This window comes from Miscanthus floridulus, chromosome 12 (assembly GCF_019320115.1).
Source record: "Miscanthus floridulus cultivar M001 chromosome 12, ASM1932011v1, whole genome shotgun sequence".
Classification (NCBI taxonomy): domain Eukaryota; kingdom Viridiplantae; phylum Streptophyta; class Magnoliopsida; order Poales; family Poaceae; genus Miscanthus; species Miscanthus floridulus.
In genome coordinates, this window is record NC_089591.1 from 34,734,945 (window position 1) to 34,751,932 (window position 16,988).

Consider the following 16,988-nt stretch of genomic DNA (forward strand, 5'->3'; position numbering starts at 1 on the left):
TGCTTTACCTGATACGTGGGAAGAACTTAAGGTAGCTATGCGTGATCGTTTTGTTCCTCCTTCTTATCATAGAGACTTGCGTAAGAAATTGATGCGTTTAGAACAAGGAGATAAATCTGTACAGGATTACTATGGTGAGCTCCAAAAGGGATTGATGCGTTGTAGTGTTGTGGAGGGAAACGAAGATGCTATTTGTCGTTTTTATTCAGGTTTAAGACGTGAGATTCAGGACATTGTTGATTATAAAGAATTTAACACTGTCAACCAGTTGTTTCAGTTTGCTATGCTTGTAGAAAAGGAATTGCAGGGGCGTGAACAGCAGAGCAAGAGCAAGGTCAGCACCAGCACATACACTGCCATGCTCGGCACCATCTTCGGGGCTAACCAAGCCAACCACTTTTTGGGCGCCTCCACCAGCAAGCAAGCGACTAGCAGCCTCTAGAGTTTCCTGCTACACCTAAGGCACCTCCCTGCACGACCTTCAGATTCAGGTGAAAATTCTTTGCAGGTGCCTACCAAGAGTTCCTCATCCGTTGCATCGACGGGACGCACTTCGGGTATTCAGTGCCACCGCTGCCATGGCATTGGCCATGTGTAGAAGGACTGCCCAAGTCAGCGGGTATATATTGCTACAAAAGATAGTTACATCAGCACCTCTAACATTGAGGATGAAGAAGACCATGATGCAGATGAGGACGACGGCGAAGTCCTTGGTGATGAGGCCACGATGTCCTATAGGAGCATCATTGTATAGTGGGTGCTCAGCTCACAAGTCCAGCAACCTGAGAAGCTACAACGCCATAACTTGTTCTAGATTTTCTTCATCATCAGCGACCATCGAGCACGTGTCATTATTGATGGAGGTAGCTGCAACAATTTGGTGAGTTCTGATTTGGTCAAGAAGCTTGGCTTGACCACATGCCCACACCCACGTCCATACCATATTCAGTGGCTAAATGATTCTGGTAAAGCAAAGGTAACACAAACTTAGAGTTTTATTTTCCATTGGTTCTTATGCTGATTCTGTTGATTGTGATGTGGTATCTATGCAAGCTTGTTCACTCTTATTGGGTCATCCTTGGGAACATGATAATGATACTACACACCATGATAGAAGTAATAAATACACTTTGTGCATAAAGGAAAGAAAATTACTTTGGTACCTTTGACTCCTGCTCAAATTGTATAAGCTGATAGAGAACGCGCTGCTAGTTTCAATGATGTTCAATCTAAAAATCAGCAAGTTGCTAATTCTATTTTCCCACCTAAAAAGGATAAGTCTACATCTATTTCTAAGGCTGAGGGGATTAAATTAAAGGGTGGTGTTATGCTTGCAACAAAATATGACTTTGCTGAAATTTCTGATGATGATATTTGCTATGCTTTGGTATGCAAACGAGCTATGTTTTCGCTTGATGATATTGTTAGCTCGGTACCTTCTGCTGTCACTAACCTTTTGCAGGAGTATGAGGACATTTTTCCAGCTGAGATACCCCTGGGGCTGCCACCTATGAGAGGGATAGAGCATCAAATCGATTTGATTCTGGGAGCAACCTTACCCAACTGAGCTGCCTATCGAACCGAATCCTGAGGAGACTAAGGAAATTCAGCGGCAAGTCCAAGATCTTTTGGACCGTTGGTATGTACAGTGAAAGCCTTAGTCCTTGTGCTGTTCTTGTACTTTTAATTCCTAAGAAAGATGGAACTTGGCGTATGTGTGTTGATTGTAGAGCCATCAATAATATTACTATTCGGTATCATCATCCTATTCCTAGGCTAGACGATATGCTAGATGAGTTGTGTGGTTCTATAATTTTCACTAAGATTGACTTGCGAAGTGACTACCACCAAATTAGAATGAAACTTGGAGATTAATGGAAAATTGCGTTTAAAACCAAATTCGGGTTGTATGAGTGGTTAGTAATACCTTTTGGTTTAACAAATGCACCTAGCACTTTCATGCGCTTAATGAATGAGGTTTTAAGAGCTTTTATTGGACATTTTGTGGTAGTTTACTTTGATGATATATTGATTTACAGCAAGTCTTTTGATGAACATATGGATCACTTACAGTGCTGTTTTTAATGCTTTACGTGATGCACGTCTATTTGGTAATCCTTGAGAAGTGCATCTTTTGCATGAATCGAGTTTCTTTTCTTGGCTATGTTGTAACTCCATAGGAAATTGAGGTGGACGAGATAAAATTGAAGCCATAAAGAGCTGGCCGGTTCCCCAAACTGTCACATAGGTGAGGAGTTTTCTTGGTCTTGCAGGATTTTACCGCCATTTCGTCAAAGATTTCAGCACCATTGCTGCCCCATTGCATGAGTTGACGAAGAAAGGAGTGGTGTTTCATTGGGGAGAGGCACAAGAGGAGTCCTTTAACACTTTGAAGGACAAGCTTACACACGCACCATTGCTGTAACTTCCAAATTTTGGTAAGACTTTTGAGCTAGAATGTGATGCTAGTGGAGTTGGCATTGGTGGTGTTTTGATGCAAGATGGTAAATCAGTTGCTTACTTTAGTGAAAAATTGCATGGTCCTATTCTTAATTATTCCACATATGATAAAGAATTGTATGCACTTGTTCGTTCTTTAGAGACGTGGCGTCATTATTTAGTGGCCTAAAGAATTTATTATTCATTATGATCATGAATCGCTTAAGTATCTTCGCTCTCAAAATAATCTGAATCGTAGGCATGCTAAATGGGTAGAATTTATTGAATCTTTTCCTTATATTATCAAACACAAGAAAGGGAAGGATAATGTGATTGCTGATGCTTTGTCTAGAAGATATACATTGCTGTCCCAACTTGATTGCCTAGATTTTTGGTCTTCAATCTATTAAAGAACAATATGCAGTTTGATCCTGATTTTAAGGAATGTGTTGCTTAATTGTAGAGAGAGACTGCACATGGAATAAGTTTATGATCAGCGATGGGTTTTTTTTAGAGCTAACCGCCTATGCATTCCAGTTGGTTCTGTTTGTCTTTTGTTGTTGTAGGAGGCACATGGAGATGGATTGATGGGACATTTTGGTGCCAAGAAGACGGAGGAGGTGCTATCCACACACTTCTTTTGGCCAAGGATGAGGCGAGATGTAGAGCGGTACGTGGCTCGGTGTGCCACATGTCAAAAAGCTAAGTCGCGGTTGAACCCGCATGGTTTGTATATGCCTCTTCCTGTTCCTTCTACTCCTTGGGCAGATATATCTATGGATTTTGTGTTGGGATTGCCAAGTACTAAGAGGGGAGAGGGATAGTATTTTTGTGGTGGTTGATCATTTTTCTAAGATGGCACATTTTATTCCTTATCATAAGAGCGACGATGCTGTTCATATTGCTGATCTTTTCTTTCAAGAAATCGTTCGCTTGCATGGTATGCCTTCTACTATTGTTTTAGATCGCGATGCAAAATTCTTGAGTCATTTTTGGCGCATGCTGTGGAATAAATTGGGGACCAAGCTACTGTTTTCTACAACATATCATCCCCAACTGATGGGCAAACTGAGGTTGTGAATCGAACATTGTCCACCATGTTGAGAGCCATTTTGAAGCATAATTTGAAGATGTGGGAAGAGTGTTTGCCGCATGTGGAGTTTGCATATAACAGGGCGGAACATTCCACCACCAAGGTAAGTCCTTTTCAGGTAGTGTATGGTTTTAACCCCCGTGCTCCTATTGATCTTTTGCCTTTACCTACCACTGAGAGAATACATAGTGATGCTAGAGAGCGTGCTGATTTTATTCGTAAGTTGCACGAAACAACGAAAGCAAATATTGAAAGAATGAATGAAAAGTATAGAATTACTGGTAGTAAAGGTAGAAAAGAGATTAAACTTGAACTGGATGATTTGGTTTGGTTATATTTGAGAAAAGATAGATTTCTAGAGCTGCGTAAGTCTAAATTAATGCCAAGAGTAGCTGGTCCTTATAAGATCAATGAGAAAATAAATGATAATGCCTACAAACTTGAATTGCCACCCGAGTTCGGGGTTAGTCCCACCTTTAACATTGCAGATTTGAAACCTTATTTGGGAGAAGAAGATGAGCTTGAGTCGAGGATGACTCCAATTCAAGAGGGGTAGGATGATGAGGACATCACTTTTTCAAAGGTACCCGCTGATTCCTCCAACCATCATGCAAGGTCCAATGACCCGGGCTCGAAAAGCGACAACTCAATTTAGAGGTAAGCTCGTTCTTAAGCGATACTTTTCATACTTTTGAGAATAGACTACTACTTAATGATGTTATCTTGCTTAGGAACATTGGAGAGGGTCATGAACGACTTAGAGGAAGTGGTGGAGGTGATGATGACCAGCAAGGACGTCCAACACAAGCCAGGAGACCCTAGTCCAACAAGAATTCGAGTCTGCCTTGGCCTCTAGGACCAGTCTGCCTTAAACTGGTCACCCAGGACGCATCTGGACTCCGTTTTCGATGATCCACATATGGATGGAAAGCTAATTTGATAAGGAAGCCAATACAAGTGGTTTCACATTAAAATCTAGTTCGGAATCAACAGGAATCGTCAAAACAAGTCAGCATCCAGAATCTGCCAGGGTGCTGCGATGCCGTCTTTTGGTCCGTTGGACCATGTATCGAGTTTGGGCCATTAGGGGCGCGTCCAGGGGTCTTGCACGACCCTAGAGTCTTCATAAACAGCCGCCGCCCCTCCATTAGGGTTCGGGTTTTGCTTAGATTAATCTATCAAGAATAGTTTCACCGTTCATCGGTTTGTGAGACCTCAACTTTATGAGATTAATCATTCATCTACAATTTGGTTGCGTTCTTTCTTGTTCTTGCTTGTGTTCTTCATTGCGCAGGCAGGGATTAGCCTTCTTGGCGAGGTCAACCGAATCCGTGTCTTGGTTGATAACCAAAGGAGTTATGGTGCTAAGATTGCAGGGTTCAATCTTTTGATCTGAAGCCAGATCAGTGTGTCATTCTCCACCACAACGATAGTTACCTCTACCTGACAGAAGATTAGGATCTCCGTCTCCATTAAGTCATCATGGTGAACTGACTCACCTGTCAGTGTTCGTACAGGGCTTTGGTAGAACAATACTGCTACGCCCGACGCTGTTCCTGACATGAACCCCTAGGTATGGCCCGTCGAGGGTCGCGAGCTATGTCGTGGCGTGCCAGTCTCTTCCATGGTGTCAGAGCTTTAACCCAAACCCATACGCTTGGACTTGGATTGGTTGGCGGTGGTATGGGTCTTCGTCGAGCGGAGCCCCTAGCCTCGGGGTCGGGCGAGGCGCAGTCCTCCCCCAGAGGCTGGGCGAGGCGAAGCATAGACCCAGGGGGTCGGGCAAGGCGGAGTCCTCTTTGAGAGGCCAGGTGAGGCAGAGCGCAGACCCAAGGGTTGGGCGAGGCGGAGCGTAGACTCAGGGGTTGAGTGAGGCGGAGTCCTCCCTAGGGGCCGGGCGAGGTAGAGCCCGCGACCTCAGGGTCGGGCGAGGTGGAATCCCCCCAAGAGGTCGAGCGAGGCAGAGCCCGTGGCCTCGAGGTCAGGCGAGGCAGAGCGCAGACCCAAGGGTCGAGCGAGGCAGAGCATAGACCCAGGGGTCGGGCAAGGTGGAGTCCTCCCCCAGAGGCCGGGTGAGGTAGAGCCAGCCCTTAGGGATCGGGCAAGGCAGAGTCCTCCCCTAAGGGTCGGGCAAGGTGGAGCATGCATACCTAGGGGTCGGCAAGAGCTATAGTCACGCTCTTGACTGCTTGGATGAATTAATGTTGATGGTTATTAGCTCCTCCTCTTTGGGTACCCTTGTATTGGTCCCCGATAGTAGCCCTGAGCCTGTGAAGGAGTAGAATACTCCTTCAGAGGTTCTTCCAAATGGGAGGACTCTGAGGGCCCTGGCCTTCTTTTGTGGCCCATGGCATGTCCCGGGGATGGTGATTCCCTCTCGTCGAGGTCAGACCCTTTGTGGGTATGGCCATGAGATTTGGTGGGTTGTTAGCTGGCTAGTTTGAGTGGGATCCCGGCATCCTATTCGTGGGGATTCAGCCAGGGCCAGCTTAGTGATCAACTCTAGATTCTTGGCGGTCGATCCGTATAGGTCTTGGGTCTATTCGAGTGGTCCCGAGGGCTATGCGCCTTTCTTTGAGGAAACACCATGGATCGTGACCGGCCAAGACTTGACCGTGAGCCAGGATGTCCATGGCGCTCATGCGCCTAGGTGTTGGCCGCTTACGGGCCCATCACTTTCCATCCCTTACTCTAAGGGTGCCTAGAGCGGTTGTCAAATCTGTTGATGGGCCGACCTTCGAACTCCTAGGCCTAGGCGGGCCATAGAGGTGTTGTTTGATCCGTATTTCTCATACTTGTGATGAGTTGTGGCCTGTCCGAAGAGGCAAAATGTCCAGCAAGTTTTCCAAGGGGACGGACAGAGATTGCGTGTGCACTTCCCATGGCGGGACGTTGCGGCAGATCATGGTGGGCACAGAGATCCTAGCAAACAGTTGGTTTCCTCGCATCCGTCACCCCTATAAAACCAAAGGGTTTGCCCCCATGGTTCTATACCCTATATCCTTGCCTCCGCAGCCATGACCACCACCACCAATCACCTAGGGTTCCTTGCATCCATATCCCCAACGCCGTCGAGCTCACATCCAACCGCCCCCACCTCCAATGGATCCGTGGTGCCGCTCTAACATCACCTTCTAGCGCATGGAAGGTCTCGTCCATCGCGGTCTTCTCCGTGCACGAACCTCGGCCGAGGAGTGGCTGCTGCCCGGCGAGGAGGAACTGTCGTCGCCGCCCGATGGCTATGTGGTGTCGTTCGCCCACTTCCATGAGCATGGGTTCACAACCCCTGCCCATAGATTTCTTCGGGGGCTACTGCATTACTACAAGATTGAGCTACATCACCTCAATCCCAATGGGATCCAGCATATGGTGGTGTTTGTCGCCCTGTGCAAGGGATTCCTGGGGATCAGTCCCCACTTTGATCTGTGGAGGCACTTCTTCTCCATCATCCTCTAGAAGAAGAGGGAGAAGAGTGGCAGGCAGGAACTGCACACATCGATGGGGTGCGCCGGCATTCACCTCTAGAACAATTAGGTCGGCGAGTACCCGTCGATGCGGCTATCAACATCTAACAAGGGGTGGCATTCACAGTGGTTCTACCTCAAGAATGACGCCATGCCCCTCTATCGAAGTTCACCGGGCACCTGATCGAAGTGGCCCCAGAGTCGTGGAGGAAGTGGAGTGTCTTAGAGAAGGACAAGAAGAAGATTCAGGACCACATCACCGCCATCTAGATCTTGAAGGAGAGTGGCCTAAAGGGGTTGGGCATCATAGGGGCCTACCATGCAAGGAGGGTGGCGCCATTGGTGATGCGCGTGCTACCGCTGTACGCGATGGCACTCGCCGAGGGGGTGCTCCCCAACTCTAAGATCATGCAACGCATTAAGGAGGCAATGGAGCCCTCGTGGGACAGCGCAGGTGCCCCCTCGATTTCGTTTACCCAGTGCCGAGGCATCCTTCGATGTGGTCGGAACTAGGCCACATCATCTTTGTAAGTTTCCCCTCCTTATGACTCCTCTTTGATTGATTTCCCGACCTCTTGATACTAACCTTGAGAGGGGCGAGACCAGCCAAGGGACCTCGTCTTCATGGATCACCCGCCTCCATTGTCGAGGGATTCATCCATGAGGGCGACGAATCACGTCGAGGGCGAGTGGCTAAGGAAGGCGAAGGAGGACAAGAGGAAGAAGAAACAGCAAAAGCTGTAGGCGCAGGAGCGAGGGGAGGACACTGACAGTGATGACGATGATGATGATGGAGATGACGATGAGGTAGTCGACGACATCGAGTGGGATGACCTAGAGAACAAGGATGTGCTGACAGGTATCGGTTCGTCCTTGCAGGGGTCGGCACCCTTCCCATTCCACGGAGGGTAGGGTACGTCTGGGGAGCCCATGGAGACAGGATGTACCGTCGGCCTACCCCAGGAGCCAAGAGGGATGAGTGGCTCGGTAGCCACACCTGAGGTGCTGGTGGAGGCAGGTGGCTCCGCTATCGCGCCCCAAGATCCAAGGGGAGCGAGCCCCTCTGCCTAGGAGCAGGGGGTGCGCTCTAAACAGCCTCGCCCCAACGAGGTGGAGCAGAGGTCTGGGGGTTCACCCCCCAAATGTATCTGCCATCTGATGGCGCTGAGGTGAGTCATCAGTTCCTCTGTTTTCCCTATTTTGGTCGGATTTCATCGTGACTTATGCTTTTTGTGTTTTGCAGCATCGGGAGGCAGCATAATCCTTTGGCGCTGGTGTCAAAGAAGAGCGTCGCCCTTCAAGCAAAGTGGTAGCCATTGGCTGGCATCGCACCTGTTCCGAGCGGGAGCGGCGCTAGTGCAGCTGTGTTGCTGGTCGGTCAGACGCCGCCCATGGTGGCGCCCGTACCCTCGATGGGACGGGAGGACGTGGGGGCATAAGGGGCACCTTCGGAGGTCGCGGAACGGCCGGCAATGGCGGCGATACCACTGCCGATGATAGGGCGGATGGGGCTACTGACTGCGTTTGTGGCGCTGACCGTGGCAGGCGCGACGCAGCCAGTTAGGACCCCACCAAAGTAGGCGAAGGTGGCGGTGGCTGTGATAGGCGAGCCACAGCTGGGTGCTATCATGGCGAGCCTAAGGAACTGGCGTGACCCGCGCCATCGCTGGCCTAGGTGACGGAGTCTGGCATGGGCCGGATGGAGGGGGCCACGGCTGACGGGTCCCCAGAGGTCATGGTGCTGGGAGCGGAGTCAGCGTCCGTACCCCTGACCCCTTCCATCGCCGGAGGTAGCATCCCGGCAGGGATGTCATGTCAAGGAGGGTTGGCGGTGATCAGGGCCGATGCGGAGCCATCCCTAGCCCTGACGCTTATGGGCAGTGACTCGCCTACGTGGAAAGAGCCCATGCTTCGATGGGCGAGTCTGGAGGATCCAACGTCGACGCTCTTTACTCTCGATGACGCCGCTGAGAGCATGGAGTGGGAGAGCCTTGATGTGGGGATCGCCTCTGTGCTCGAAGCCCTGGACCACGCCATAGGTGCCTTGCATGAGGTTATCATTCCCTCCGGCTAGTTATTCGCTTGACCCTGCTTCTCACCCTTTTCTTTCTCTGTGTGTTTTTTGTGTTCTGACCATCGTCTCCTTTCAGTCCCTTATCGCTCACAGCCGGGAGAAGTCTCGGTTCCTTCGTGAGCATAAGGAAATCTAGGACCGCCTTGTCGAGGAGGCATGACTGCGCAGGGAGGTGACCGCTCAGCTTGCTGCCGCCCAGCAAAGGGTGGCCAGGGTGACTCCCCTTGCCGAGGAGGAGGGTAGTCTTCGGTCGCGGGTGGCCGCTGTAACACCTCTGGTGTTAAGAGCTCACTAAGCACTGGGGTTATGGCCTGTGAGGTAGATCTATAAATATAGTAAGTTAGTTACTCAAATGCAATAATGAAAATTCTAACAAGAAAATAAGAAAAGTAGTTTTAATTGTTTGGCATGAAAAGCAATCTCTATAAACAAGAATAAAACATAACTTGTATTTAGTACTTAAATAAAAATTGAAGTACAAGTTTAGTAGATGGAAAAGCAACATTAACTTTTGAAAAATAGATGTTGTTAACTAGTGTTGTGGGAGCTCAAAAATCTAACTTGACATTAAGATAAGCACTTTTCGTTAAATCGGCGAGCACTTGAATTTATGTTTAAAGTACCATTTTTAGTGAATTATATAGAGTGAATTAGTTAAATGGTGCTTAAATATTTTGCTCCTACAGGTTAGTATAAGGTATGGACTATGGCATGAAGTATTTGTTGGTTGAGGTTAGCAAGGTTTAGAGCTATTAAAAATTGTGACAAAAGAGTTAATGGTTACTTAGTCCTAACTAAAACCTTGACGTTTCTAAGTATGAAGGGTGGTAGACAATGCTATTTTGACACTTAATTTCTAACAAAAATGCCTAAACACTAACTTTATGTTTCCGTGTAGTTGGTTGCACCAAGGCGAGTACACGAGCAGGGTGTAGGTCGGCATTGTGTTGAATGTCATGTTGTCCACTCTAAAATTGCTCTAACATCGCAAGAACGCGTTGCAGTTAGGTTTTGGCGCTCTGTTCGTGAACGGGAGTTCAACGCGACGAGCTCATATTGGCATCCATCTATCTCCTTCCCTGGTTGCTCTCTGGTCTTGGCGATGGTGTTGCTAGGATGTTGGCAAGGTGGACTTCACGATAGGAGAGTTAGTTGGACCTCAACTGTGATCGTTAGCAACTTTTGCTACTGCTTTAAAACACGTGCACGTCACCTAGGGCAGCCGTTCGGGCAGGTATTCACAATCACCTGCGCGCTGTGGGCTGCTTCCGCTAGCCATCTTGCATGCTCAGGGTGATGCCGTGCAGCGCCTATGGCCTGGGCATTGGCCGGTCCCAGCTGGCTGCGACTGGTCCCGCCGTTGCACTGCACGCCACGCTCGCACGGCTAGCCGCTGGCCGCACAGTGGCTGCTGACTGTGTCATGCGACGGACAGTGGTGCTCATCCCACCCCTCATCCTACCTACCCCGCATGGTCCTCAAGTCAGAGCCTTGCCGACGTGACGAGTCGAGGGTCGGACGCAGCGACGATGGACATTTTCCCTGCCTCGCCCTATTCCACTAGCTGACGCTAGTGGGCCGCTCAGGTGTTGCCACTTCATTCAAGCGCGTCATGACAGGCCACCTGATCACGTCACCCATGTGCACGTGCTCTTACTATAAGCTATCGGTCGAAGCCACTATCTTAATCCACTCGAGCTCACTCGTGTACCTCTCCACGGCACGACCTTGGCTAGAGCACCGTGCTGCCGCCCGGTGGTTCACCGAGCTTAGGTCCCCACAGTCTGATTCCTCGCACTAGTAAGAGGCATAGGAGGTCCAATGCCAGTCTCTTTTATAGGCCAAGGGAAAGTAGGGGTTATAGCAGAGGGAGAAGAGGAGAATCAGAAGGAGAAAGAAGTCCCCTAGGATCACCGGGTCCTTCTCATCTATGCGGGTCCCGCCGACCTTATAGACGTCAACAGGGATAGCTCCATGTCGTGGCCCTGTCCATCACTAGCGCCATATGCAGGCATCATCTACCGGTCATGGCGCTCCACTCCGTCCTGGCAGTCGTGGTGGTGAACTAACGCACCCGTCAGTATTCGTACATTGTTCGATAGAACAATACCGGTATGCCCGACGCTGTTCCTGACATGAACCCCTAGGTATGGCCTATCGTGGTTCGCGGGCTACATCGAGGCGTGCCAGTCTCTTCCCTAGCATTAGAGCTTTGACCCAGACCCATACGCTTGGACTAGAGTGGTTGGCGGCGGTATGGGTCTTCGTCGGGCGAGACGGAGCCCCCAACCTTAGGATCGGGCGAGCCGGAGTCCTCCCCTAGAGGCTGGGCGAGCGAAGCGCAGACCCAGGGGTCAGGCGAGGCGGAGCGCAGACCCAAGGGTCAGGCGAGGCAGAGCGCAGACCTAGGGGTCGGATGAGGCGGAGTCCTCCCCCAGAGGCCGGGCAAGGTGGAGCCCCTAGCCTCTAGGTCGGGCGAGGCATAGTCCTCCCCCAGGGGCCAGGTGAGGCGGAGCCCGCGGCCTCGGGGTCGGGCAAGGCGGAGTCCTCCCCAGAGGCGGGGCGAGGCGGAGCGCAGACCCAAGGGTCGAGCAAGGGGGAGCGTAGACCCAGGGGTCGAGCGAGGCGGAGCCCTCCCCCAGAGGCCAGGCGAGGTGGATCCCGTGGCCTTGGGGTCGGGCGAGGCGAAGTCCTCCCCTAGAGGCCGGGCGAGGCGGAACCAGCCCTCAGGGATCGGGCGAGGCGGAGTCCTCCCCTAAGGGTCGGGCGAGGCGGAGCCCACGTACCTAGGGGTCGACAAGAGTTGTAGTCGTGCTCTTGACCGCTCGGATGAATTAACGTTGATGGTTATTAGCTCCTCCTCTTCGGGTACCCTAGTATTGGTTCCCGACACTTAGGCTATAGAGTTTCATGAGAATTAATACATTTTGCATTGCCACTCACGGAGTCACGGTAGGCCAGAAGTAGGTCTTAGAGCATCTCCAATGATCAGCTCTTGTCGTTTGATAGGGCTCCGTATTCTCATAAAAACATTTTAGATTCAGATTTTCTAGAGAAATATTTCTCAATTTGTTTGGTAGAGCTCCAAATCCTCATATAAACATTTTAGATTCAGGTTTTCTGGAGAACCGTTTCTATGAGAAATAGAATTACTTGCTGGAACCATTTGGCTGGTTGTCTGAATTCAGATTCAAAAAAGAGAAGAATATGGTGGAATAAACCAAAGTGCCCTTGACATGTGATGAGGTTAGAGCAAAATCACTTGCACTGAGGTGAGTGTCTCCTTGCTCATTGATCTGCTTCCCCACGTGGGTTCGGAGGCTAGCATGACGGTGACTACCTCACGCGGCTTGAAGCTCGCGCGTGCAAGGGGAGGGACCAAGGCCAGGGAGCCGTGGGGTTGGCTTCTTCGGCGATGGTAGCAATCGCCCTATCGCCTAGTGCTTGTGTGGCGGGCTAGGGGGGTCGGGCTAGCGGAGCCATGGGGTTGGGCTTCTTCCATGGCAGCGTCGATCACCCCACCCGCTGGAGTTCCCCATGTGTGATGTGAATGAATAAAGGAGACCTTGGATGGGGCGGTGGCAGGAGTGGTAATTTCCACCAAAATAGAGGAGGCTTGTGTGTGTTGGGTGGGATGCCAAAACGGTGCGAAACCAGCCTTTTTGTCGTTCCGTGTTTTAACAAAGAGAGAGTGAAACGTTTCGGCTTCGACTAGGTGCCAGTAACGCGTTTGGATCAGATTTTGCTGATTCTCCTGAGAAACAAAATTGTTTTTTCCTCCTAAATGGGCGTTAAGTTAGTATTAGATCTTACATTTAGGAGAGATAAAAAATCTTTGAGTTTACGAGAAAATAAGCTATCTTTGCGCATCGCAATGCGTGAGAGACATAGCTTATCTATCTCTCTTGATAGGAGAAAAGTATACGAATAAAGAACACCTTACATGTGAAACACATAGGATGAAATGGTATCTAAGAGTTGGTAGCTACCTCTTACTACTGGAGTTATCCTTACAGTGTTGCTACAGCCGTCAGGGCTCTTACTTTTAATTTGAGCGTTTCTTCTGCTTTGAGGATTGTGTTTTCTAAGCTCAATTGCAGAAACCCCAAATTAAAGTCCCTACTTTCCGCATTCTCTTTTTCCTCACTTTCTCTTTGCATTGTATATATTTAAATAATTTCAAGGTAGGCGTCAAAAGGTAGAGTATAATTTTTGAGAAAATATGAAACTGATATCATAATTTTCCGATTTAAAAAAGTTGTTTACATGATTTTTCTAAGACTAAATTGGATTTTAGGAGTGGAGCTGCTGCACTGGTTGGATGCTTGACGGCGGGCTACTTGCTCCTGCCGGGTCTGGTTCGGAGAGACGTGGAGGTGGATGGGCCAGGCGGCCATCTGACATGAGCTTGGCATTGGGCCGTGCGGACGGCCGGAGTCTCCCCTCCTTCTTGTAGTTATGCAAGCAGTTCCACTAAAAAAAAAGTTATGCAATCAGATGTTGATGGGCCGCCGGCCGCGACGATCGTTGGCACATCGCACGTGCGTCGTCGGAGGTGACGAGACGATTCGGCAGATTTGCATAGTACTGTACCTGCATTGGGACATTGGGTGAGTCCGTGCCGTGACAGGAGAGAGACACTAGTCCTATTCATACGGGGTGTGCCAAATGTGGGTGGCGAACCTTCCTTCCAGCTGGTAGAATACGCGTCGACAGTCGACCGAATGGGAAAAGTACATGTACCTCATCCGTAGAGTATGGTTGACATTCAAAATTTATCATGCTAAAGATTTTGGCAAACCAAAAGTTGGACAAAAACATTGTCATAGATTTGGCAAGCCAATGTGAGACTTTGACAAGTTTCGGTAGCACCAAATACATACCAAAATCATGCTTGCCAAATTATTAGCATGATAAATTTTGAAAGCCAACCAATCAGATCCTGATGTCTCGTGTAGCGCTCGCTATGGCACCTCAACTGCCGGACAGCAGTCACCATCGCATATTCGCATCAATGGGCATATGAGATAGATGGTTTGAGAAATGGTGGTTAAGTATAGATAGCTTTTGTAAAGTAGTGCAGAAAGCCTGGTCTACTCCTTGCTCAACCTCTAAAAGTATTGATGTGTGGCAGTTTAGAATGAGGGCTCTTAGACTCAATAAGACCAAAGTAGAGTTATCTTTAGAATACAATCACCTTGATATGGAGAGAGTGTCAAGAGATCTGACCCCTTCTGAGTTAGAAAGGTTACATAGTGTAGAGAAAGTGTTGGATAAGATTTGGGCTTTAGAAGAAATCAAGGCTAGACAAAGATCTAGAGATATGAATGTTTTAGAGTGGGACAGGAACACTGCTTATTTTCATGCTGTGGCAAGTCATAGAAACAGAAAGAAAAATGTTTTAATTTTGGATGGGCCTAAGGGGCCTTTTGTAGAACAAAAAGCCATGATGGAGGTGGCTGTTAATTTCTACAAAGATCTTTTTAAGAATGAAGGTAGACCTAATATTCATTTAGCTGATGATTTTTGGAGTCATAATAAAAAAGTTACTGAGGAAGAAAATAATGTGCTTACAGCTCCCTTTACTGAGTTAGAGATCAAAGAAGCTGTTTTTAGTTTGTTATGCTGAAGGGGCTCCTGGCCCTGATGGGATATCTTTTGTGTTTTATCATAAATTTTGGGATCTTGTTAAAGGTGATTTAGTGAATATGTTCAATGAGTTTTTTAGTGGGGAACTGGATCTGTATAGGTTGAACTTTGCCATGATTAGTTTGATTCCAAAGGAAGAAGGTGCTAGGAGCATGAAAATTTTTAGACCAATCAGCCTTATTAGTTGCAGTTTCAAAAAAATTTCTAAAGTTTTGACTCTTAGATTAAGTAAAGTAGTGAATAGACTAGTGTCACCTCACCAAAGTGTTTTTATACATGGGAGGTATATTATAGAAAGTGTAGTTAGTGTTCATAGTAATAAAGAAAGAGTTGCTATTCTAAAACTAGATTATGAAAAAGCCTACGATAGGGTCTGCTGGGATTTTCTTTTCGAAGTACTTCAATCTAGAGGTTTTAATCAAATTTGGATTGGCTGGATAGAGAAAATAGTCAAAAAGGGCTTTGTTGGAGTTTACTTAAATGGTGAGGAAAGTTCTTTCTTTAAGACTGAAAAAGGTCTTAGGCAGGGGATCCTTATCCCCTCTGCTGTTTAACTTAGTTAATGATGTTTTAACTAAGATGCTCCTGAAGAGGGCAAACCTTGGTTTGGTGAAAGGTCTAGCTTCAGGTTTTAGAGAAGAGGGCATTATAGCACTCCAATATGCTGATGATACAATTGTGTTCCTGATGTAGAAGAGAGTCATCTAGTCAATCTAAAAGGTATCCTTTTATGGTTTGAGCAGATTTCAGGCATGAGGGTCAATTTCCCTAAAAGTGAGATCATTTCTATGAATTTGAGTGACTATGAGGCCCATGGTCTTTCTCACTTTTTCTCTTGTCCTTTAGGAGAGTTTCCTATTAAATATTTAGGTATTCCTCTGCACTATGATAATTTAAGGAGAGAGGACATTCAACCTCTGGTAGATAAGATGCTTAAGAAGATAGCAGGTTGGAGAGGGAAGCTTTTGTTATATGCTGCTAGATTAGTTCTTATTAAGGCTTGTTTGGCAAGTATACCAGTTTACCTTCTCTCTTTTATTAAGTTTCTAAAATGGGCAATTAGGATCATTCATACTCATATGGCCAATTTCTTATTTTTTTTTGAACGTACTGGCAGGAGCTCTGCCTTTCAATTAAGATGGGATAAGAAAGTTTATGTACAAGCAAAGTCAACTAGGTTAAAGTCCCCCCCCCCCCTTAAGCATGCGAGCTAAATGTAATCGAATGCTCTCTTCCTTTGCTCAATGTCTTCCTTAATCCTTGCGGCTACCTGCGGCACCGTTTCACTCATATTGTCGAAAATTCTCCTGTTTCTCTCTTTCCATATATTCCAAAAGGTGTAGATAGCTACTCCGTTAAGCCTACGACGCTCCGCTCTTGGCGCTTTTGCCGCCGCGTCTTCCCACCATGACTTGATATGGGTGGGGTTTGCATTTTGCTGTTGTTGGATTTGAGTGAAGTTTTCCCACGTGAGGATTTGATTCCAAACCGCCTTTGCAAAAGGGCAACTAAGGCATAGGTGGAGGCTTGTCTCTAAAGGTCCATTGCACATCACGCACTGTTGTTGGTGAGGCCACCCTCTTTTTTGTAGGTTTTGTGCCGTTAGAATTTTGTCTTGTACTAAGATCCATGCGAAGATCTTGCATCTGTTCTCCACATGCGCTTTCCAAATCAAGTCCGTACCAAAGTGGAGGAGCGAAGCCTCTGAATTGTATTCTGTAGGCCGATCGGGTGGAGTAATTCCCATCGTTGGTCCAACGCCAGGTGATGGTGTCCTGGACGCCCTGTTGCAGGTGCACATCCTGTATGCGTATCCAGAGGGACACAAACTCCTCTATGTGGATGGGCGAGGTGATTTTCCTTCCAAGTTTATGCATCCAATTGTTGTTTCGGAGCTCTTGCTGCACCGTTCGGTTTGTCCTTGAGAGCAGGCGGAATAAGTTGGGGGCTAGGTACTTAGGAGCTTGATCATCGAGCCAACCGTGGTGCCAAAACTTTGTCTTTGCACCATCCCCCAAGGAAATAATGATTGAGGAGTTGAAGAGAAGGCGGTCATCCTCAGTACATGGAAGCTCTGAGCCGCTCCAAGATTTGGAGTCGTCCACCCAATCTTGCCATAGCCATCGTAAACGGAGGGCTCGCCCAAATCTTTCGAGGTCCGGGACCCCTAACCCTCCCATGTCTTTCGGCCTGGTAACCGTTTGCCAGTTAACTAGACAGTGGCCGCCATTTGCATTCTCGTCCCCCTTCCACAAGAAAGATCTCCTGA